We start from the raw sequence: 24,591 nt of genomic DNA, 5'->3' as shown, positions 1-24,591 counted from the left end.
TGTGACATGATTCCTTAAAATACACATCCGTCCTCCAGAGGAAAAAACTCTCTAAGGGAAGAAGACTGCGTCAGGTGGTGAGAAGGAGCATTGCTTCAGAGAATAGTCAGGGCATTTGACAATTGGGTCTCAGTCTTTTTAGATCACTGACCACTTCGAAAATCTAACAAAAACTATTGGACTCTATTCATCAGAAAAATGTACGTGTAAACATTTTAGCAATTCAATTCCAGGTGGTTCATAAAGCTACAATAACCATCTCCAGATTAAGGATGCTGGACCAGCTGATACATTGAGTGCAATAAACTATGAGTTGGAACCCTCATTCTGCATAGTGACTTTGTTCTCTACTGAGTGTCAGGGGTGTTACCTAGCCACACTTAAACATGTTATCTACTTTTCTATCAAATGGAAGTATAAGATGCTCTTCATGCATGAGATGTAGTGAAACTATTACTATATTGATCACTAGGATAACTAAATCTAACTCCAATTCTAACTGTGATGAACTTGCTACGTGTGTAGTTTTATTAATTCTCTGAGCAATAGTTTCTTTATCAATTAACTAAATAGATTGGATGGGGTTTAATCTCAGGTCCATTCCAGCTTGGAAATTATATGACTACCTATATTTTTTAGGAAAAAGTTCCTACTCTTTATTAGGTGCTGACTTAATAATAAGAGAAGTCTTAAGTCAGTTGAGAGTAGAATTATATAAAACTGAACATCTGGCTATTTAAAAAGAAATCTTAAAAATCATTTAATTTATATTTTCACAAATTTATGCCTGTTTATGTCTGCTGTTAGATTTTTGTCTCTTTATATTTTTATTTCATGTACATAATTACTATATATATTATTTCATATGCCTTAGTTTTTTAAATACATGACCTTTTGCATGTTTAGTGACAAATATAGAAAATCTATCTTGGAAACTGAGTAAATTTATTCAATTTTGTAATTTGAGCTTTATGATTTGTAGGGAAAACTGAATATCTTTCTTCTAAATTTGTATCTAGATAGGAGGCAGAACCAAGGGTAAAGTGGTCTTCTGTGGGGTCAGGATGTGGGCTCCTATGTTTTCTTTTGCTAATCCCAGCTTGCAGTTTTCATTGCATTGTCCAGGAAGGTTGCTCCAGCTCTGGCCACCATGTCTGTATTCCTGCCACCTGGAAGGAGGAAGGGATGGAGAAGGACATCTTACTGTTTTATAAGGTCATTTCTGCTGCTTTTATCATATGGTCCATGACTTAATCACAGGCTAGTCTTAGCTGCAAGCTTTATGCTAGGTGCCTTGTGCCTATCTAAAAAGAGGGTCCATTACTACAGAAAAAGACAAGGTACATTTAGAGACAATTAGCATTCTTGCCGCAAAAAACTAAGTCATCAAGATGAACTAATTTTATATAAAATAAAATATAGTTACTTCATGATTTAGTGATAAGAACAGTTCTCAGTTTCCCCAACAGTCATTAATCTCTTTACCTAATAACTTTGTGAACTTTTGTACTATACATTTCCTATTAATCCCTTCATTTATTATGTATAACTGAAATATTTTATCTTGTCAGGAAAATTTCCTTTAATCTCTCATCTTATTTAGATACTTCTCTGTAATTGGATATCTTCCATATCATACACTAATCTTGGCACTTATGACACTATAATCATTAGTTACATGCCTATATCCTTTATTAGAATATTCCTTGAGGGCAAACACTACATCTGACATGTTTTTGTAACCTCGGTCCCTAACATATTCCTGGAACGTAGTACATTCAATCACTGCTTGTTGAAAAAGAAATGAATAGACTTTGTGGGGTAATTTATGTGCAGTAGCATATAGAACACTGGCAATTGCTTGATGCATATAAATTAGAAATCAACTATCAGGTATACCACATGTATTTGTTTAAGCTACCCTATTAATATGACAGGCCTTTGAATTATTGCTCTAATCTAATGTAACCCAAAGAATAAGTAGCTTAAAAATACCCCTTGTGCTCCTTCCTCTCCTGCCCCCGGGTCAGGAAGTGAGGAAAATGATAATCCTGAGCCATGATTCCAGTTTATCCTGTGTGGAGAATCATGTCAAAATTCTGGCCCCATCTTTTGGTAGCTGAGAGAGTGGATAAACAACCTCTCAGTTTTCAACTCCTTTTTTATTCTGGACAGGCCTGAAAGGTTCACTCTGAACTCATTGATAAAGAAAAGGAACTAACACTCTTCTGACCTGACTGCCAAAATGAAGCATTGCCCAGAGAGAGGAGCCTTGCACATTGTGAGGCCATTTAGAAAATATTTCTCTTATTCTTTATGGATTCAAATCGCTACTGTTGCTGAGAATAGGTGTTTATCTTTGGGTGGGGTGGGAGTGGGAGTGTGTGTGTGTGTGTGTGTGTGTGTGTATGTATGTCTTGGTTCTACCATTACTCCTTAGGCAAGTCTCTCTCTCCCTGAGTGCATGACACGTATTACCTAAGCTGTGTCAGGGACTGTAGGTCTAGGCACACTCATGGAACACTGAACCCAAGATATTGACCATATAGTCTCAAGAAACAACATGCACAGAACGGTCTGGTAGAAACTCATGCCACACACACTCTTTTCTCTGCCCGTTTATCCCTTTCTCTCTGCTCATTTGGAGACCTTGAGGTCACATTATTAGACTGTTCCTCAAACCTATCCCCAGTTCCTAGCTCTGTGTTAGTCCTTAGCAAGCCTCACTTCAATCTTCCTGCACTCCCCTTTAGATATCAATGACCACCCTACACTGCCTTTGTATCCCTTCCCTGAACAACTGCACCCTTAAGAAAGCCCCAGTCCTGTGACTAGCCTGGCTGCCATACAGTCTCAGCCTATATCTCTCTTCTTCTTTTTGGAGCTTTTTCTTCCTTTCAGCCTCATGAATCCTTCCGGTGTTACAGACCTACCTCACCCAAAATCCCTCATCCTCATATTCCTAGCTCAGTTTTTAACACCCTAACTCTAATTTTTCATCCTTTTGTACCCCCAAGTGTTGTCCAATCTTTCCCCTCAGTGATGGAGTCCCTTCTTACAGGCACAATGACAGATGTCCCAGGTCCCTCCACCATTCTTGTCAGACTCCTGCAACCTGGGGTACCAGACCCAGACCTGCTATGGAACATCGAGTCTTTACCATCTAATAACGGTTCTGATACTTTTATCTTGGAATTTTCTAGCTGTTTTCCTTAGTTTGCCTCCCTCAACCACCAGATTTATTTTAAAAGCAAGCCCCTTTGTGCCGGATACTCAGTTCTGTTGCTGCCCTTCTAAGCTCTTCCCTGTGCGACAGAGGAGGAAATCTGGGGAACCACATTTCCCTGACTCCCTTGCCTGCAGGTTTCTAGTTCAGATCCAGTCATGGGAAGTACTCATGCAAAATTTAGAAGGCAAAGAAGGAAAAGCCATTGTCATCTGATAACATCTGTAGGCTGGGCCATAGGCATATGTTTACAGCAGCCTGAGAATTGGTCCCAGGTTTTCTGAGAATCCCCAACTGTAGGTAGATCAGCCATTGTTTCTAACTTCCTCAGACTCTTTATTCCCAGATTCCTTGAAAGGTGTCTTCCTGACTTTCATTCCTCCAGTTCTTTTCACTGTATAAAGTCTCAATTTTGACTCCTTAAGGCTACTTCCTCTCAAAATGCTTGAAATGACCTCGATTATCCTGAAAATACCCTGACTACTCATTGCTTAAGTAAAAAAAAAAAAAAAAAAGTACAAATGCTACATGGATATATCAAAAATGGCAAAGGTGGTACAACATTCAGGAAACTTTGGAAATAAGGAAAATAAACAGACAAATTTACTACCTTGGCTGGTGGGTAGATTCCAATGTGGGTTGCACTTGAATCCCTCACGGTCATGGGCTGGCTGTGGTCTTGAACCAAATAACTAAAAGACTTGATGCAAAGATATAGAACCTATTAAAATATAATATAAACATTATGTATATTATATAATAAAATAAAATATAATGAACAAATCCAGTACATTTAAAAACTTGAACTAAGTAGACAATCTTCTGAAATATATATTTACTACCAAAATTGTCTCATGGTGAAAAATAAAACTTGCATAAGCCAATAAGCATTTCAAAAGTGTAATAAGTAAGTAAATGTCTACCCCTCAAAAATATCTTAGACACAGTTGATTTTAAAGTGTATTTTTAAAATCAAACCTTCAAGAAGTAAATAATGACTTTTACAAACTGTTTCAGACAATAGGAAAAAAATGAAATCTATCCTGAAAATTTTATTTATATGGAATCATACAATATGTGGTTGTTGTGTCTGACTTCTTTCACATAACATAATGTTTTGAGGGATCATTCATGTTGTAGCATGTATCAGAACTTCATTTCTTTTCATGGCTGAATAATATTTAATTGTATGGATATACTACATTTTGTTTATACTTTCATCAGTTTATGGACATTTAGATTTTCTTTTTCATGTTTTGTCTGCACAAGACATTTTATAAGGCATTTATAAAGGCTATATAAGGGAGGAAGGTTAAAGATGGTAAAGTAAGAAGATGAGGGAAAAAAAAAGAAAAAAAAGAGAGCACATGGAATGTTCTCCAGGATGGATCACATGCTAGACCACGAAAAATATCACCCTGAATTTAAGAGAATAGAAATTATATCAAGCATTTTTTTCCAAACACAACTGTATGAAACTAGAAATTGATTACAGAAAGAAAAATTGGAAAAGAACAGACAAACAGAGACTAAACAACATGCTAGTAAAAAACCAATGGGTCAGTGATGAAATCAAAGAGGAAATCAGAAAATGCCTTGACACAAATAAAAATGGAAACACAAATTTCCAAAATATATGGGATGCTACAAAAGCAAGAGGGAAGTTTATAGTGATATAGGCCTTCCTCAAGAAGCAAGAAAAATCTCAACTAAATAACCTAACCTAGCACCTAAGGGAGTTAGAAAAAGAACAGACAAAGCCCAAAGACAGCAGAAGGAAGGAAATAATAAAGGTCAGAGGGGAAATAAACAAAATAGAACTAAAAAACAATAGAAAAAATCACTGAAACCCAGAGCTGGTTTTTTGAAAAGATAAGCAAAATCGACAAACCTTTAGCCAGGCTCATCAAGAAGAAAAAAGAGAGAACCCCAAAAAGCAGAGTAAGAAATAAAGGAGGAAAAATAACAACTGATACCATAGAGATAGAAAAAAATCATAAAATAATACCATGAACAGCTATATGCCAACAAATTGGACAACATAGAATAAACGGAAAAATTTAGAAACATAAAACTCGCCAAGACTGAGTCAAAAAGAAATAGACAATTTGAACAGACCCATCACTAGTAGTGGAATTAAATTTGTAATAAAAACAAACAGACAAAAAAAAAACTCCCAGCAAACAGAAGTCCAGAACCAAATGGCCTCACTGTGGAATTCTACCAAACATATAATGAAGAGTCAATATCTATGCTGCTCAAACTATTCCAAAAAAATTGAAGAGGAGGGAACACTCCCAAATTCATTCCATGAGGCCACAATTACCCTATACCAAAACCAGACAAAAACACTACCAAAAAAGAAAGTTACAGGTAAGTGTCTTTGATGAATATAGATGTAAAAATCCTCAACAAAATATTAGCAAACTGAATCCAGCAATATACAAAAAAGAAAGTATACCATGATCAAGTTGGATTTATTCCAGAGAGACAAGGATGGTTCTAAATTTGTAATGAAACAATAAAATAAGACAAAGCAAAACACAAAAAGAAAGTAAATGTTATGAAGGCAAGTCATAAAAGAAGAACGAGGACATTTTGGGGGGCAGTAAAAATGGGGAAAAATTTCCCTAAGAAACTGGCAAACAGTGAGAAGCAGATTACAAGTAGGAGACTACATTTTTCACTCATCAGACTGCCCAGTGCTAGCAAGGATTAGGAGAATGGAATAGCCCTATACACTGCTACGGGGGATGAAAACAAGTACCCTACTAGGAATGCTGATTTTATAATTCTTTTTTTCCTATTACAACATATTCGAGAAAATTGGGTAGAATATTCAAGACAAATGATATCAGTTGTTGGTACACTATTGTGTACTTTACTATGTACTTTATTCTGTTTGACCAATTTCACTGTAAAATGAATAATACAAGAAAAAGTAAATACATGCTAAGAAGAAAAATAATAAATTGAGTCTACAAGACTGAATAACAGAAAGGATATAATTTATATTGTTTGGTTAAGACAGTCCCCTCTAAGGTCCTAACTTTTAAGCTGAGACTTTAATTATTTAAATAGAAATTTCCAGAGGAATGGTTGGCAAAAGACCTTTCCAGACAAAGAAAAGGGCAGATATTAAAGCTCTGGGAAAGAAAATAGTTTGGACATTTCTAGGGATAGAAAGGAGGCCAGCTTAGCTTGAGTGGAGTGAAAGATTAAAGGGATCTGAGTGAAGGTGACTGTGGAAAGGGCTATTTATTTTATAAAGAGAAATAGGAAACCAATTGAATGATTTTTAGACAGGGACATATTGAAATCAGGTTTGTGTTTTATAATTTTGTTCTTTCGTGAGAAGACTAGATTAAAAGGGTCAAGAGGAAACCAGGAGACAGTAAATTGAAGACTGTTGCTCTTGTCCAGGCAACAGATGAGGGTAATGTAGACAGAGAGAAATGGACCAATTTAAGAAATAGTTTGAAGTAGAATCATCAGGATAGACAGCATGTGAAGTGTGAAGGAGAAGAAGTTGTTTTGTTTTTTTTTTGGTACGCGGGCCCCTCACTGTTGTGGCCTCTCCCGTTGTCGAGCACAGGCTCCGGACGCGCGGGCTCAGCGGCCATGGCTCATGGGCCTAGCCGCTCCGCAGCATGTGGGATCTTCCCGGACCGGGGCACGAACCCGTGTCCCCTGCATCGGCAGGCAGACTCTCAACCACTGCGCCACCAGGGAAGCCCAGAGAAGAAGTTTTTGAAGTATGGCTTTCAGACTGGCTAGAAATCAAGACTTTAGATACCAATGTGGAGAGAGATTTTTAAACGCCCAAATAGATATAAAACTAAGTAATGACCAACATATATTGTCTAATATAATGTATCGCTTACTTCTTCTTTTAGTATTCTCTAAAATGGGAATGTTTACTTCTCACTTTTCAAAATTATCTCTTTTCAAAATCACTCTTATAATATGTGAGTTCTCTTATGTATTGAGTTTTAAATAGTTTTGATTGGTCTTTAGTTGTAATTTTTAAAATCCACTTGTCACATTTCTAACAATATTCATGATACTGTAAGCGATTATGAATGTTTCTTTTGGAGAATATTAATAATTTACTATTTATGATAATATACATCTTCATAAGACTTTGACATTTTAAAGATATTTTTAGAGAAAAGAGAAGGAGTTGCAATTAGATACCTGGCAGCCAAGAAGAAAAACATCATGATGTTTAAAAACATTTAATCACTTATTTTTTCATAAAATTCCACTGAGGATTAATTGATTTTAAATTCAATAATTTGCTTTTTAATATTATGACAAGAACTCTGAGTGCTAAAAATAGGTAAGAACAATAGTCATCATAAAATTAGTTAACGTTTCTCAGGCACTTACCATGTGCCTAACACTGTACAAAGCAGTTTATAACCCTCTCAATAATCCATATGTTAAGTTTTATTATTCTCTTTTAGCAGATGGGAAAATAGAAGCAAAGTAGAAAAACTCTGAAAAACTAAAAACTAAATATGTCTATTAGGATGAAATCATGTGCTTGTAGTTCTACTTGCTGGACAGCCAGAACTTTCACAGACCTCAAATTTGGAAGAAGAGTGTCAGCTGAGGCAAGCTTCCAGACCTGAATTAGGAAGTGGTTACTGTTTGGCTCCACATTATTGTAAAGGAAATTACATTTTCTCACCTATGCAGATTACTAAATAGTGCCTTTAGATTCAGGGATGAAGGTCTATTTTAGTTATCATCATGACAATTGTAACACAATCATATTTTTATTTTCAAAGAGACTATTAGTTTTACCTGAAGAGGGTACTAAACACATCAACAGCCTAATGTTGTTTCAGAAATCTTGCATGAGAAATGTCGGGGAGGGGGATATTTAACATGCGTTTGTTCTAAAAGAAAGTAGGTGTGCATTTATAAAAGATGCCCATCTGTGAAAGCAGTATATAATTGTAAAATTATACATTTTTAGTTAATATACTAAAATTAAACTAAATATATTCTGTTTAATAAATTGGCTTCGACTCTTTCCATATTAGATGGATATTGACCAAAATATCCAGAGGAAAAAAATGGTGATTCTAATATTCATACAGTTAAAAACAAAATTAAAATAAATGGTGTATTAGTACTTTGACAAATTTTACCGACTCTACTTCCAAGGACTTTTTATAGATGAATATTGCACTACTTTGCCCAGTAAAGGAAAGTAACATTTTATTTGTTTTTAGGATATTGAAACCTTTGTAATTCAAAGTTTAAGCCATAGATTACTGACTATTTACTGTCAGTTCATGAAAATTTCAGTACACAGAGCACTGCACCCCAGTCAGTATTTTTACCTTTTCTATATAAAATTCACTTGAGAATCTAAGTACAATTATTTTCTGTCAAAGGAAGGTGTGTTTATCTACATAAGGTTTTAAGTTTGCTTTTTAAAAATAATTATAGGATCCATGGAATCCTAAATTTGCCAGTCTGTGTCTTTTTTAGTAGTCCAAGCAATGTTTTCAAACTAACAGTCTACTGATTTAGCTTATGTTCAGCAAAACCTAAATAGTGCAAACATTTCTTGTTATCTTGTTCTTTGACAGCATTCATTTACCTATAAGCTTGGTCAGTTAAATGTGTCCTTGCATCACTACATATAAGATACAACTGCTGTCCTAAGATGACATCGTTAGGAACAAAATCAATGTATTTCCAAATACAGAAACTATTTTTGAACCGCTCTCCAACAGCATCAGTTGAAAAATATTTGCTATCTTCAAATTATTCCATTGAATTCTTTTTTAGTGGTATGAAGTTTCCACTATGTTTCTTCCAGGTCTCTTTCAGTCTTCATCTTACCTGTCTAATCTTGAAACGTTTGTGATTTTTTTCCCTCTTTGTTTTTCTTTTGTTAGTTTTTACATCTAAATAATTTTTCATTTGCACAAGAAGGGTCTAGAGACCACACAAAGCTAGCATATTTTTTTGCATTGGTATTCCTTTTCATCTTTACCTTGTAGCTCATATCAAAGCTGCAATTGTTTGCTAGCCAGCAAAATCTAATGGCTCCCTCTGGTCAAAAGCTGTCAACAGCAATCTATCCAGCAGTGGGGGCATTGCCTGAAATAGAAAAGCATCGCATATGGTCGTATTCCTTGGTGAGCTACAGACAAGTCCGGGCTTAACATTTTCAAATACAAAACCATTACTAACCCCACATAATAAGACTGGGGCACTAACATATCATTAATACAGTCTAGTGTGTCATTACTAGAGAATATCACTTCTTGGTTCATTACTGTCCTATAAGTGAAAGACAAAACCAACCATTTATACAGTTTTTTTCTTTCCGTGATTTAGCAATGTGGCAATAAGTCTGTTTCTTAAATGTTAGATCATGATTTATTAGGTGTCCAAAAGTAAACCCGTACTCCACAATGGATAAAGGAAACAGGCCTCAAATGATCAGTCCAGATTTCCTGCTAAGTATAAAGACTGCTAAATTCATTAGGGAATCCAAGAAAGGAAAACACTATGATATTAAAAAAAAAAAAAAAATTCTCTCCAAAAGCTGTAAGGCACTATTTAGGAAATTCTGAGGTAGGTGATTTGTTTAACATTTGTGTTATCACAATAGTATTGTGTAATCCTACTGACACAGTCCAGTATAATGACTCTAAACATCAAACCAACTATTAGCCTCATGCTGAGTTTCCCATCCAGGCTAATTAAAATGCTTGTCTTCTTAAAACATTTGCACTCATGGAATTCCAATGGTTTTTCCACTTGTGGCCCAGCCTTTTTGACATTTCTAAATCCAAATGCACTGCATTCTGTTACCTTTACTCACCTCTTTATTACTCTGTCCTCTTACCTGGATGCCAAAATTCTTTTACTAATTCCCTTTTCTTGGGAATGAATCCCAAGAAAGAATTCACATTATCTGAGTTTAGAAGCTCAAATTTAAGCAGACTAAAAACAAAATATTCATCAAGTAGTTTTCGTACATTCTGCAGCCCTCTCCCAACCAGCTTTATATAATGTATAACGTATGATGCCGTGTGGTTGTTCTCAAGTTAGAAGTAAAATTCCTCATATACACATAAGCTATACTGGGCTTGAGGTATGGGATAAAATACATGTCTAACCTTAATTCATCCAGAAGACACATTATCCAAGGTGTAGGCTTTAAGGAATAAAGTGAAGGAGGAAAAAAGTTAGTCTTAGGTCATGTAGAAAAGGAACTATTGCTCATTTGTTTATATGTAACATCTTGAACAGCAGGGTATTATGTGAAAGTAGGGGAGTTGCTCTGCCCTGTGGTCTATTATAAAGGACATAATAATAAGGCTTTGAAAGTTTCTGCAAAAAAAACATGTGATGTGTTTTTACTAATTTCTTTCTAAGTAAAAAACTTCCAGGAATCACTGGTAGGAAATTCAACCCCCAATATAAAGTTTAGACAACTCACTAAGTGCTGTTGTGTCCTTTAACGGAAATCTTCCAAAAATGAATGCACAATTCCACTTAGGAGATGATTATAAGCAACTGATGACAAATCCTATTGGAACTTAAATTTGTTTAATCACACTAATATATCTCATAGCTGAACTTAACATGGGAGAAGCCTTCAGTCTAAATTCAAACACACGAGATTGGCTTTGGTTTAGTGAAAGCATGGCAACATATTTGGTATTTTGTCTTCTTTCCTGACATATAACTCTAAGTTTCAGTGACTTGGTAGTATGTTTTGTTCATTATAACATCTTCAAGCATACCTAAGATATCTGGGGTTTGGCAAGCTCCAAAATTACCTTGCCAGGAACATTTTCCATTAGCATTTACACCCATGTGTAATTTCAAGGCAACAGTCTGAATGTTTCTGATTAAGTAGAGCTATTAAATGTACAAATGGTCCCTTGAATACACTATGATGAGTCACTACTTATTTTTAGGGGAAAAATGAAAAATCAAAAAGAATTCATATTTGTCAATGAATCCCAAATTGAAAATATTTGAATTTTTTCTAACCTTAAATCAAAATATTATTAAATCCTGTAATTGAATAAAATAGTCTTGTCATACATAGCATCCACACAGTTTCTATTCATTTTTCCATCTCTGTCTTATTTATCAAACCTCATCTAACACCATGACATTTTAAGTACTTTGACAAGCATATGTCATTTTACTACCAACGCTTTCCTGATTGCCTTTTAAGTAGTCTGAGTTGGAAGTAATAGAAACTGTTCAAAGAGAAGGCCACAGTTCAGCTTGCCAAAAAACTCCTCAAAACACAAAAAAATTAGGTAGAATTGTACATGGTGTCCCTCAGTCACTAATGTATAATATGTCAAGTAATTTATTAAATATCGTGTATCATAATGTATAAGTATGCATAAGCATACTGTGGTATTTTAAAGCACTGTATTAAGGCATTAATAGTATATAAAGGCCCTGATACCTACTGTATTAATACTGAAGATGATATTTACTAAAGCTTATTTCATCTCTCTGGTGCTTCATGAGTTCTACTTGCCACAACTGTAATAAGCTAAGGGTCAAGTCTCAGTGAGGAGTGTGACCCTTAAACTTGAGAATCTTTTCATGGGCAAGGCATGCTATGTGGATCAAACTATGTTAATCTAAGGAACAATAGGTTCCAGCTGACTACTTATAGAGTCTTTTCAGGAAAGAGAGCTTACAAGCTTCCAGAAGATCAAGGAGAGCAGTGATACAGACCAGTTGAAGCGTTAGCTGCTAAATTGGTTTCTTGAAACCTTTCAGCATCTCTTCTATCAACATTTTTTTTTTAACTTTGAGAGGCACAGTTCATGACTTTGTTATGACCTATGGGAGTGCTCTTCAAACTGAGAGACATTTTCCCCTGGAAAACACACTTTCTGAGGGAGAGGCAGGCATGGATAGTGTTAAGGAAGTCACTTTCCAGCTCCAATTCTCAACTTTCATAAATACTCTTTGCTAAAATTTATTTACCTGAGAACACACTTGCAGTCAAGATGCTGTGCCAGTTCCCTTTTCTGACTACCTTCCCCATCACCATCTCCTACTTACTCTCACTCTTCTTGAATCTTGCTATGCTATATTTGAACCTATGTGTAAAAATCCCTGGTGAACCAAAGAAAGAAACAATGAAACAAACCATTGCCTGAGAAACCTCCTTTATTATCAAACTCTTGTACAAAAATTAAGAAACTCGATAGGTCTTAGTAAAGCCTATTTTTAGACTTTTCAAAAGCTGAAGATGTGCATGACTTTTATAACTGGGTAACAAATGCTTTTATAATTCAAGTGGTTTCCAGTGTTTGCTTTCAACGAAATTGAAAGAGAACTTAATTGAGTTGTCAGCTAATAAATCATTAAAAGTAATTTTGGTAAAGGATCACAATATAATTTTGGCATACAACACAGGAGTTTAAATAATTGAGTGATCTATCTATGCAAGAATAACATTCATTCCCATTTATTTATTTATTTTTGAAATATGAAATATGTTGCTTGCTGCTAACATTTATAAAAATAAAAAAGAGGAGTAAGATTGGGGCTGAATCCTAGATGATTCTAAAAACAAGTTATATTAATCAATGTCTGCATAGAATAATTAGATGAAAAACCCATGAATCTCATTAAAAATGAATCAAATTTTGTTTAAGAATTATTTATCAAAACTTGGTTATTGTACAGCATGGGGAATATAGCCAATATTTTGTAATAATAACTATAAATGGAGTATAACCTTTAAAAATTGTGAAGCACTATATTGTACACATGTAACATATAATATTGTACAGCAACTATACTTCAATAAAATAAAAAAAATTAAAATTAAAAAATAAAGGGCTTCCCTGGTGGTGCAGTGGTTGAGAGTCCACCTGCCGATGCAGGGGACACGGGTTCGTGCCCCGGTCCGGGAAGAGCCCACATGCCACGGAGAGGCTAGGCCCGTGAGCCATGGCTGCTGAGCCTGTGCGTCCGGAGCCTGTGCTCCGCAACGGGAGAGGCCACAACAGTGAGAGGCCCGCGTACCGCAAAAAAAAAAAAAAATTAAAAACTAAAAATAAAAACCTTATCATTATACTCTAAAACCATTAAATTAGATTAGTACATCTAAAAAAACTCGGTTATATTGATTAATTATGTACTACTAATAATTCTAATAAAACTGAATGCAGAAAATATTTTTAAAATCAGAGTTTACAATCATTAATTTTTTTCAAATTATATACACGTTTTTGTTGAATATGGTTCTAAGTCATCAATTTCCTTTGCTTGCCTGGAATAAGGGAGCAAGTATAAAGGGAAGTTGTTTGAGTGACACATGTGTCATTAAAATGTCTACTGATTATATGATTTTGCATAATTTAGGCTGGATATGTTAGACCCTTGCTTTTACAGTGATATAAGTTTTTAAAAATAAAATTAGATGAAAACACACAAGGATGATTTTGAAAAGAAAATACCTATAATTCCAGCTACCTTGACAAATACTTTTTCAATTATTTTAATTCTCTAAGTCAATGTATTATTTTTGTAAAATATATCAAACTATTTTAAAGAAACTTAGACCCTAATTTTTGTTATTAAAAAAATCTCAAGGGAAAAATGCACAACACAGAGAGAGAGATAGCCTATGTTAACAAATGTAGTGGATAATTTTAGCATCGTTAAGGGTAGGTAAACCAGACACTATGTAACATCTGCTGTAATATAATATGAAATACGTGATTTCAGCGGTGATAATTCTAGTAAAAAATGTCTCATTTGAATTCATCAAGCTTTCACATTTAACTTATAGTTTACTAGAAAGAGAGCAAAAAAGGGAATAAACTAAAAGACATCAAGAGGAAGCATGCAGACAAAATCAGAAGGCAGGGTATCCTTTCGGAATACTGTCCCATTCCACATCAACAAGTCAGTGTCAATTAAGAGCGTGTCTAGGGCTTCCCTGGTGGCGCACTTGTTGAGAGTCCGCTTGCCGATGCAGGGGACACGGGTTTGTACCCCCGGTCCGGGAAGAGCCCACATGCCGCGGAGAGGCTAGGCCTGTGAGCCATGGCCGCTGAGCCTGCGTGTCCGGAGCCTGTGCTCCGCAATGGGAGAGGCCACAACAGTGAGAGGCCCGCATACCGCAAAAAAAAAAAAAAAAAGAAGAAGAAGAACGTACCTCATAATAGGAAATCTGGAAATAGTCCAAATTAAGAACACAATACTAGTATAAGATAAAAATGGCATCTCAAATCAGGGAGGAAAAGATACAACTTTTTAATAAGTGAGATTGTGTAATGAGAGCAATGTAGAAAAAACTAAATTTGGATTAGTCCTCACATCATATGCCAGGATAACTTCTAAATGGATTAGAGATTTAAAATGTTTAAAAATATGAATATACCAGTGCTAGAAGAAAACAGAGGTGAACTTTGCAACAAATCCAGAGTGGAGAAAACTGTCCAAACTATGACTTGATTTATGGACAAAATAATGGAAAATAAGGATAAATCAATAGATTTGTCTAAATAAAAGTGTAAAGAAAAGCAAAAAAAAAAAATCCAAAAAACAAAAAAACAAACACCTCCAGCATCACAAATGCAATTTATACTATAGATAAAGGGTAGTATAATAAATATATTAAGATCTAAAAGTAAAGAAAAACCCCAACACTCTAGAAAAATGGACAAGATATACAGACAGCTCAAAGAGAATAGAAATATACATGCCCTTAAAAATATAAAAAGATGTTCTGCTTTGCTCATAATAAGAAACTGCAAATTAAAACTTCCCTGAGATCCCAGTTCTCATATATTGAATTGGCTAAAATCCACAAGTTTGGCAATATCCTCTGTGGGTAAAGATGAATAAAATATTCTCCTATGTTGGTAATGGAAATGCAAAATGTTAGATCCACTTTGGAAAGAAATTTAATAATGTCCAACAATATCTATGCATTTGTCCTGTGACCCAGTAATCCTACTTCTAAGAACATACCCCAGAGACACACTGACAAAAATACAAAAGATAAAATGTTTTGTACAAGGCTATGTATGGCAGCAATATCTGAATAATAAAGCCTGGGAAGAAAACAAATATACATCAATATGGGCCATGAAGTTTTTAAATACACACAATAAAGCAATGCAATAGAGTTATAGGTAATACTAACATGACAAAAAGAATATGTTTATAAACAATTAAGGATTTTTCTCCAGTCTTTATTGTTAAATAAAGCTAGGTGAAGAAAAGTGGGTATAATGTACTATTGTTTACCTAAGACGGGAACAGTATAAAGCAAAATGTTAAGTATATAAGTAGTAATATGTTAAAATATAAGCAACACATGTTGACTCAATATATACATATGTATATAACTTAGGTTAAAATTTGGAAAAATAATTTTAAAGTTAAAAAGCATATGGATACTTAAAGGAATAGGAGAGAGGATAATGAAGAGGACATAACTGAAAACTCTGAATATGCTTTGTTTTGTAGGTTTTATTCTAGAACCATGTAAATATTCTGAATAATTGTAAATCAAAACCACGTAAATATTCTGAATAATTGTAAATCAAAGTTAAAACCAGAAAAATAACAATTCCTAAAACCTGAAAGCAAATTGAGACAAATGAAACTATGCACTAAATTGATGGTATAGACGTAAAGAGTGGAATTATTCCAAGTGCCCTATAAATTAAAAAAAATTTTGTTCAAGTTCTGTGAAAAATGCCATTGGTAATTTGATAGGGATTTCATTGAATCTGTAGATTACCTCAGATAGTATCGTCATTTTAACAATTTTGATTCTTCCAGTCAAAGAACACAGTACATCTTTCCATCTGTTTGTGTCATCTTCAAGTTCTTTCATCAGCGTCTTACTGTCTTTGGAGTATAGGTCTATTGCCTCCTTAGGTAGGTTTATTCCTAGGTGTTTCATTCTTTTTGATGTGATCGTAAATGGGATTGTTTCCTTAATTTCTCTTTCTGATATTTCATTGTTACTGTATAGAAATGCAACAGATTTATGCATATTAATTTTGTATCCTGCAACTTTACTGAATTCATTGATGAGCTCTAGCTGTTTTCTGGTGGTGTCTCTAGGATTTCCTGGTATAGCATCATGTCATCTGCAAACAGTGATAGTTTTACTTCTTTTCCAAATTGAATTCCTCTTATTTCTTTTTCTTCTCTGATTGCTGTGCAGCTCCTGGGGGGCAGACTGACAACCGTAAGTGGTTGTCCCTGTGCATCCTTTGATTACTCTCATGCTGCATTTACTGTTTACATTTGTTGTATCGTACATAGGTTTGTAAACATTATTGCCTAAGATATTTGTATATAACTTGGGCTTTGTAGCTTTTATTTATTCAGAACTCATATGGCATGTTAAAGACTTATGATGGTGTCCTACTCTGGGCAGCTGTGTAGGATCATCATGTGGTTAAAAAAAATATTCCCCCTCAAATCTTTTAATGTGGAAACAATAAATTTTACAGAATAAAAAAACCCACTAAACTTCTAAAACTAACAAACATCTTTTTGGATGAAATTATATACTAATATTCAGACAAAAATCATTCAGTTTTGTTTGGGCAGAGCAAGTACGTCTTTGGGGATATGGATAAAACAGAATTGGCCTGAGTTAATTGTTGAAGTTAGCTGATGAATACATGGAGAGTTACCCTATTTTCCTATTTTATAAATGCTAGAAATTTTCAGTTATAAAAAGTTTTCAAAAGAGTGAAGGGGTAGGCAAACATGATACAAGAGGTTTAAGAAACATTAAATAAAAATGAAATGATATTTTAAAGACAACAAAACCAGAAGCAACGCTTTATCTGAAATTAGGTACTGATTTAAATCATTTGGGGTTCAATTAAGATAATTTAAATATAATCTGTGTACTAAAGAGACAGAAAGTAGAACAGAAATGGGAAAAAATGGAGATAAGTGTGTAGTACAGAAATGGGGAAATGGAGATAAATGGTGATAAAATGTAATCCCAAAAGACTATGTACAGTAAGATCTCAAGATCTGGAAGTCAATATACTACTTAAGTTTTGGATAGGGAGAATGTTAATTTTGTTGCTGTTGCATTTATTTTCTAACTTTCTACAATGGATATTTACTGGCTCAATATGAATACATGGTTATTTTATTTTAGAAATACAACACAAATTTAAGTTTTTACCCTAAAGCCAGTGTTATTTCTCTTATATCTGAATGTAAAATATAATTATAATCTTTAAAATTATTTCCTATATCTTTTGTTATATTTGAGAATGTTAATACTCTATTTTTTGAAAGGATCATTTGAAAGCAATAATACAAGTCTAATTGCATTAAAATGAAAATGTTTATCACTTATTCTTTTATAATTAAAATATCTAAAATTTCTCAAATCACTTTTTTTTTACAACTTTATTGGAGTATAACTGCTTCACAATGTTGTGTTAGTTTCTGCTTTATAACAAAGTGAATCAGTTATACATATACATCTGTTCCCATATCCCTTCCCTCTTGCGTCTCCCTCCCTCCCACCCTCCCTATCCCACCCCTCCAGGCAGTCACAAAGCACCGATCTGATCTCCCTGTGCTATGCGGCTGCTTCCCACTAGCTATCTACCTTACGTTTGGTAGTGTATATATGTCCATGCCTCTCTCTCTTGCTTTGTCACAGCTTACCCTTCCCCCTCCCTATATCCTCAAGTCCATTCTCAAATCACTTTTTAAAGACTAGTTTTCCTGAAGTTAGTTTATTTCTACCACTTGCCATTTAAATGCTTATAGTTTTGTAATTGTTCCTATGGGACATAACTAGTGATAAAAATGGGATTTTATTTCTGCCTGTACTTTTATTTACAAAAGATAAAAATACATTTTTTATCTTTTATGTTAGTAGTGAAAAGACCACCATCACTGCTAATTGATTTTTTAAAGTATTTTAACCCAATTGTGATTATGAAGACATATTCAGTGATGCAGACTATACATTACCTTTTTAGACCAGGACAGTACGTTACCATAGTATATTCTGTATAGTGTATGCTAAATGACAGAGTATGAGAATAGTTGATGAGAATTTTGCATCGTCCAGTAACATAAGTACCAAAAAAACATGTCTTTTCTGGGGGAGAGAGAAGGTGTGCATTCCTTTTCTACAAGTCCTTCTTTCGATATTTTTTCTTTATTAATATTATTATTTACTACAGATGTTTCCAGACTTAACAATGGTTTGACTTACTATTTTTCCACTTTACGATGATGTGAAAGTGATATGCATTCAGTAGACACCATACTCCGAATTTGGATCTTTTCCTGAGGTTGTGTTTTGTAGTATGATACTGGGCAGCAGAAGTGAGCCACTGCTCCCGGTCAGCCATGCGATGGTGAGAAGAAACAACCGATACACTTACAGCCATTCTGTATCGGTACAACCATTCTGTTTTTCACTTTCAGTACAGTGTTCAATTACATGAGATATTCAACACTTTATTGTAAAATAGGCTTTGTGTTAGATCATTTTGCCCAACTGTAGGCTAATGTAAGTATTCTGAGCACATTTAAGGTAGGCTAGGGTAAGCTATGATGTTTGGTAAGTTAGGTGTATTAAATACATTTTCAACTTAAGGATATTTTCTACTTATGATGGGTTTATTGGGGTGTAATTCCATCATAAGTCAAGGAAAATTTTAATTTGTTTCATACCTATTCTTTTTTACTCCTCTCTTTCATAGCCTTTTTCTTGAGTCTTTCCTTCAAATTATAATCAAAACTGAAAAAAAAGATATGTTTATTATAGGTGATAATTACTAATTTTCCCAGAAGCATAATTTTATAAAGAATTTTAAGTACCAGTGCTTTGGCAGACTGACAATATATCTGCAGTTAAAAAGAGTAATATATCATTCTTATCCCATTTCCTACCCTGGTAAGCAGTAACTCTTGGTTTGTTTAGGACTGGCAACATTCATTGTCAGTAGTTGTAACTTTAGCATATGTTATTGGAATTTAATTTTGCTTAGGGCTTCTGCATGTTTGGAAAACTATTAGGTATGGGTATTGTGGTTAAGATGAAGGTCATTTTGGCCATATATTTTTTATAGAGACTTTGAGAGCCCGTGTTTACTACTTACCAAACTGTTCTAAAATGAAGAGTGCATCCTTTATAAGAATCATGTCTTAGAAAAAAGTGTGATCCTTATAAAAATGTTGCAAGTGATTTTAATAAAGGGGCTACAAAAAAGGGAAACTATAATCTGCTCCCCCCTTTTCACTGTGACCCCATCTGTTGTAAATGAATAAAAGCACAAATTGGGTTTTATGCTGAACACTTTTAAGTCAGTGGTAGTTTAATGTTATAAGTAAATGAAAACCAGAAGGAGACTTAAAATTATGCAGACCTATGTGCTTGAAGAAATAAGTTTCTACCGGGTAACTATAGTGAGAAAAACGGTGAGAATAAAGCTGGCAAGTTAGAGAAAGGCTACTTCAGTATTACCAACACTCTGTATTTTGGAGCCAGTCTGTGAAGAAATCTTGCTGGGTCTGGACCAAACGAAAGCTAAAAGATGATATAAGAAAATTTATAAAGCTAAATTTATTTTAATGACTTTTTCATTCTTTCCTTAAGAACACTTTCTACATTTTTTTTGTGATTAAAATGCCCTTTCCTTTGTGAAATGATTATGCTTAGAGGTCATATCGCTGTTGTTTTTATTCTTATTTTTAACTTCTTATTTATCCAGTATACAAAAGTCAATAACTGTATACAAATTAATAATTATTTTTGAAATTATACTGACAAGTGAAATGGAAAGGTCAGAGAACCACAGAATGGTGTTACTTTACTCATATTGAAGTGTTTTAGCCGACGTGACACCCGTTCTGGCATATCTAACATACCTGTTTGAGATTGGTAGACTAAAATGTGAAATATTTTACAATTGTATTTACAATACAAAGCATGAAAGATTGAATAGCTCAACACTGAGAAACTCAAGAAGAGTAAAGGAAATGCATTTAAGCGTACTGTTGCCTCAGCCTGGAAAGCTACTTTATAAATCCTCAAACTTTGAAGGGCCCTTTCATTTGATGTTTGGGTTCTTTGTTAAGTCTTCTGAGCTACCCCCCTTTAGGGTAAGATCTACCCCCTTAATACCACCAGAATATTTTCATAGGGAGTGCAAGCTCTTTAAAAACAGCCTGGCTGAAAATTGACATTTATCAACTCAAGTGTTGGCTGGGCTAGACTGAGTTTACCTAACTCATTCTGCCTAATTTGGCTGTTGATTACAATTACCATAGATTTTTCCTATGTCTCATCTCATTTGGGAAAGAAGAAACTGGTCCCTTGTAGCAACTCTGGGCTCTCTTTGTTTGACTTGCTTTCTGCCAAGATAGAAGCAGGGCCTCTAGGTTCAGAAGGTGAACTAGGATCTGGTTACTAAGTTCTGACCTAATACTTTTTTCCTACTGACTTAGGAGAATTAAAAAAAAAAAAAGAGCACTCACTTTATATTATGAAGATTCATGCATCATCACAGCTTTTAAAAGAGCTTCTATCAAATATATTAAATAATTTCAAAAATTAAAAAGAGAGAATAGTAGGACAGAAAAAGTATTATTTTAATAGCTGATTGGAGGATTCCTCTGAGAAGGTATACTCACTTGTTTAGCAAATTACCCAGAGGGGCCATTTAATATGTGAAAATTCAGCATTCACGATTTGCCTAGACGAGAGAAACTGGCCAAAAGTGAAAAAGAAAAAAGAAACAGAGAGTAAATTTTCCACTAAGAAATATGTGTGGGATATCGTGAATTCAAAGAAGAGATGGCTCTGAAGCTACAGGAGAAGTTGGAAGAGTGAATGTTTTTCAGTTGTAGAACTGACCTCATTTGTTTTTAAAGAGGGATGTCTAAAATTCTACTTTAAATTTACTGCTGTTCAGAGCTGCAGCACTCACTCTTCATGGACCATGGACTGGCTGTCATTCCACTACCTCCCAATCTTCAGTAAATGTCTCCTTCTCAAGAGCTCTGTAGAAGGGGGACAATGCTCTATTTTGGGTGACAGGAGAGAAGAGACAGGAAGAATCACAGGTGGAAAAACTTGAGGGAGGAGGATTTTGGTGGGAAGAGGTAAATAGCAACCAGAGATGACCAGGCAAACCTTAAGCCCCTCACAAAATCCAGGGAATATCCACAGAAGCTGGGAACTCTCTGTGTGTAGAGTGGTGTTTCAACATAATTGTCACTTGTATCAGAAAAAATCAAAGTGAGTTTAACAACCTGGACAACTTAAAATAATCTAGGTCACTGATGTTGATGTCCCTGACATGAGACACAAAAGAAATAAATGCCACTTATAATTTGTTTCAAATTATCTTTTGTTCTTTGTTTATATTTTTATTTTGCTTCTTTTAATATCTCCTATATGTATTCCCTTATCAAATGGAGTTTACTGACTCTTCTATTTTGTATCATATACCCCAAACCACTAACTTTACTCAACTTTACTCTTTAAAAATGCACTATTAATGCCAATAACATAATTCAAAGAATATATAAATTGCAGTAGGCAGTGAACAATTGTGATTTTTTTATTAGACATGACAACTACTTCCACATAGTTTCCTCAAAGCATCAGGATACAGGGGACATCTACAGAAATATTTCCATTCATAATGAATTTGCAACCCCATAAAATACTTTTGTGCCAAATCTTTATTATAGGGGTTATAACACAGAGATTAAACTCCAAGTGAGGCCTTTCTCTGGTCCTCTTAGACTCTTGGTATCTTCCTCCTATCTAGCTATAGGCTCAAGCCCTCCCTGGTGGCCAGACCCTTCCCCTCACCTTCCTTGGATGCTTTTTCTTTTTTTTAATTTGTGTCTTAAGTTCTGGAACACTTACAATGTACAGAGGCTGAAGGCAACATAGTGGTTTCTTCTTTCTTTAGAAACGATCTTAGCTATAATAGGCCAGCTCTGAAATGATAAGGCCTTCTTACATTTTACTAATCACTAGAGAGAATTTCATAAAGGAATTTTGTGCATAAGTGAATTAATTAAGGAATAACCTAAATATATGAAGAAAGAAGGTCACCAAGAGGAATGAGAATCTATGTGGTAAATTAGGCAAGACTTCCTGCCTGAGATAAATTTTGGATCAGCACCAGAGGGATGTTGATACAGCAAGAGAGAGCCCAGGATATTGAGGAGTCAGGGGAACACTGGAGTATGTCTTCTGTACCAGGAATGGAGAGCAAAGTGCAAATCCAGTAGAGTCTGTGCTGTGCTTCTCAATATTCTTTAAATATCATGGCACATAAAAAATTATGTTTGTTGTTTGTATTGCACACTGGAATAAACAGAAGAGTTTTGTCATGACTGTAGACACCCTTCTTAGACATCTTAGGCTGTACCCAACAATTCCTAGACCTAAAGGATGAATGTGTGTGTGTGTGTGTGTGTGTGTGTGTGTGTATACCAGTGTACCATTTTTGTGTGTGCCAGTTGAAAGAGAGGATAGAGTCCCTGGAGCAGTTCAGTACACTGTCAATGTGGACACACCTCAGGATTTCATATCCTGGAGAAACCACATATCTTCCTGTAGGGTGGCCTTGGATACCTGTGTCTGATCCTTAAGAAATGCCTTTACCCAACCTCAGAGACACACTGATGAGATGGTGTTTAAAACTAAGACAGGAAGAAGGCCCTTCTTAAAAGGAAAGTTACTGATTTTTAAGTTAAATTATTATCTTATTAATATAAGTTAAATTATCCTCAACCCTATGAATAAAAGCAGCACGTGTTTTTGTGGTACTGACAGCCTATAAACAAGTGAATAAATAAAATCATTTCTGAGGATGAAAAGCTCTCGGAAGAAAATAAAGCAGAGGCATTCAAAAGTGATGGAGGTTGGGAGGCTGCTTCACACTGAACCATCACAACAAGCCTGCCTTGGCTGAGCCCCGCATGCTACAGAGAAGCTATGCTTCTGTCTGGGGAATTGCAGCTCAGGACACAGAAAACTCTAGGGGGGCGGAATAAGCACCACATATTTGATGAACAGAGAGAAGGTTAATGCGTCCGGCAGGTAATGAGATGGAGAATGAGAAGAAAGAGATGAGGTGAGAAAAATATCTGGAGGCATGTCTCCTAGAGTCAAGGTAAAATTTTGAGTTGTATCCCGAAATTAGAGAGTTTGAAGTTGATAACTCAGCATGATATGATTTACATGTTTAAATGAGCATTCTGTGTGGGAAGTATATTGCAGAGGAGCATGAGTGGAATCAGAGACTGCATAGAAGACTACTGTAGCAAATTAGGCAAAAAAAGATAGCTTGGCCCAGAGTGGTAGTACAGAAAATGAAGGAAATTAAATTTTAGCTATATTTTGAAGAAAGTATCTTCCAGAATCAGAAATTCACAATTGTTAGCCTCCAAAGTTTATTACATTGGCTTACTTACATCACAAGAGACTGATGTATAAAATTAGAATGCTAACTTTTTAAGAAGGAAGACAACTTGAATCTTACCTGTCAAAATAGTCTGTCTCTGTGTGAAAACAAAAACAAACAAATAAAAAACTTAGGAAGCAGAGAACAATTGAGTTGAATGTAAGGTAGATCAGTGCTTGTATAGACTCTGACACTGTTGTCCTTTGGCTCCTTTTTTTAAATGGTTTAAAAATTCACAAGTCCAATTTGGTGGATATGAAATATACAGTCTGGTCACAATGGTCATCTGTTTATTTGGGAATCATTCTTTCTCTCTAAGGAGAATTTGTTTCTCTTCTCTCACCCATTTATGATATGATCCATTATGACTCAGTTAGAGCCCAGCTCTGGGAATACAATATTCTCATTACAGGCATGCCCCAGAGAATATATTCCTGGTGAATATAACCTAGTAGAATGCTTCTTGTTTTTAATGGACATAAATCTATATCTCACTTAATATTTTTACCTGAAAACTATATTAGAAAAAATAATTTTCATCTCCTCAATAAAACATGGTAAACAACCAAAAATATATTCAAAAAGAAGCCTAGTGTTACATTCCAAATACAATGGGTAGAACTTGGAATCTCAAGTAGATGTCTCGAAGGATGCTCTGAGAATCAGTAAAGGAAATGTTGCTGGAACCAAGAGTGAACATGTCATGAAATATAAAGCAACTATTTTTATGACTATATTGTTTAGTGATTAGAAAGTAATGTTTTATGTATTTTAGATCCTCACATTAGTAGTCTATCTCTTACGCAAAGTGTGTTACTGTGTTGTACTTAAAAGATATTGGATGAGGATTTTGGTTTAATATGTAGCCCATTATAGTTTTTCTAT

Source organism: Hyperoodon ampullatus (genome assembly GCF_949752795.1).
Source record: "Hyperoodon ampullatus genome assembly, chromosome: 9".
NCBI lineage: Eukaryota > Metazoa > Chordata > Mammalia > Artiodactyla > Ziphiidae > Hyperoodon > Hyperoodon ampullatus.
This window is presented reverse-complemented; position numbering follows the sequence as displayed.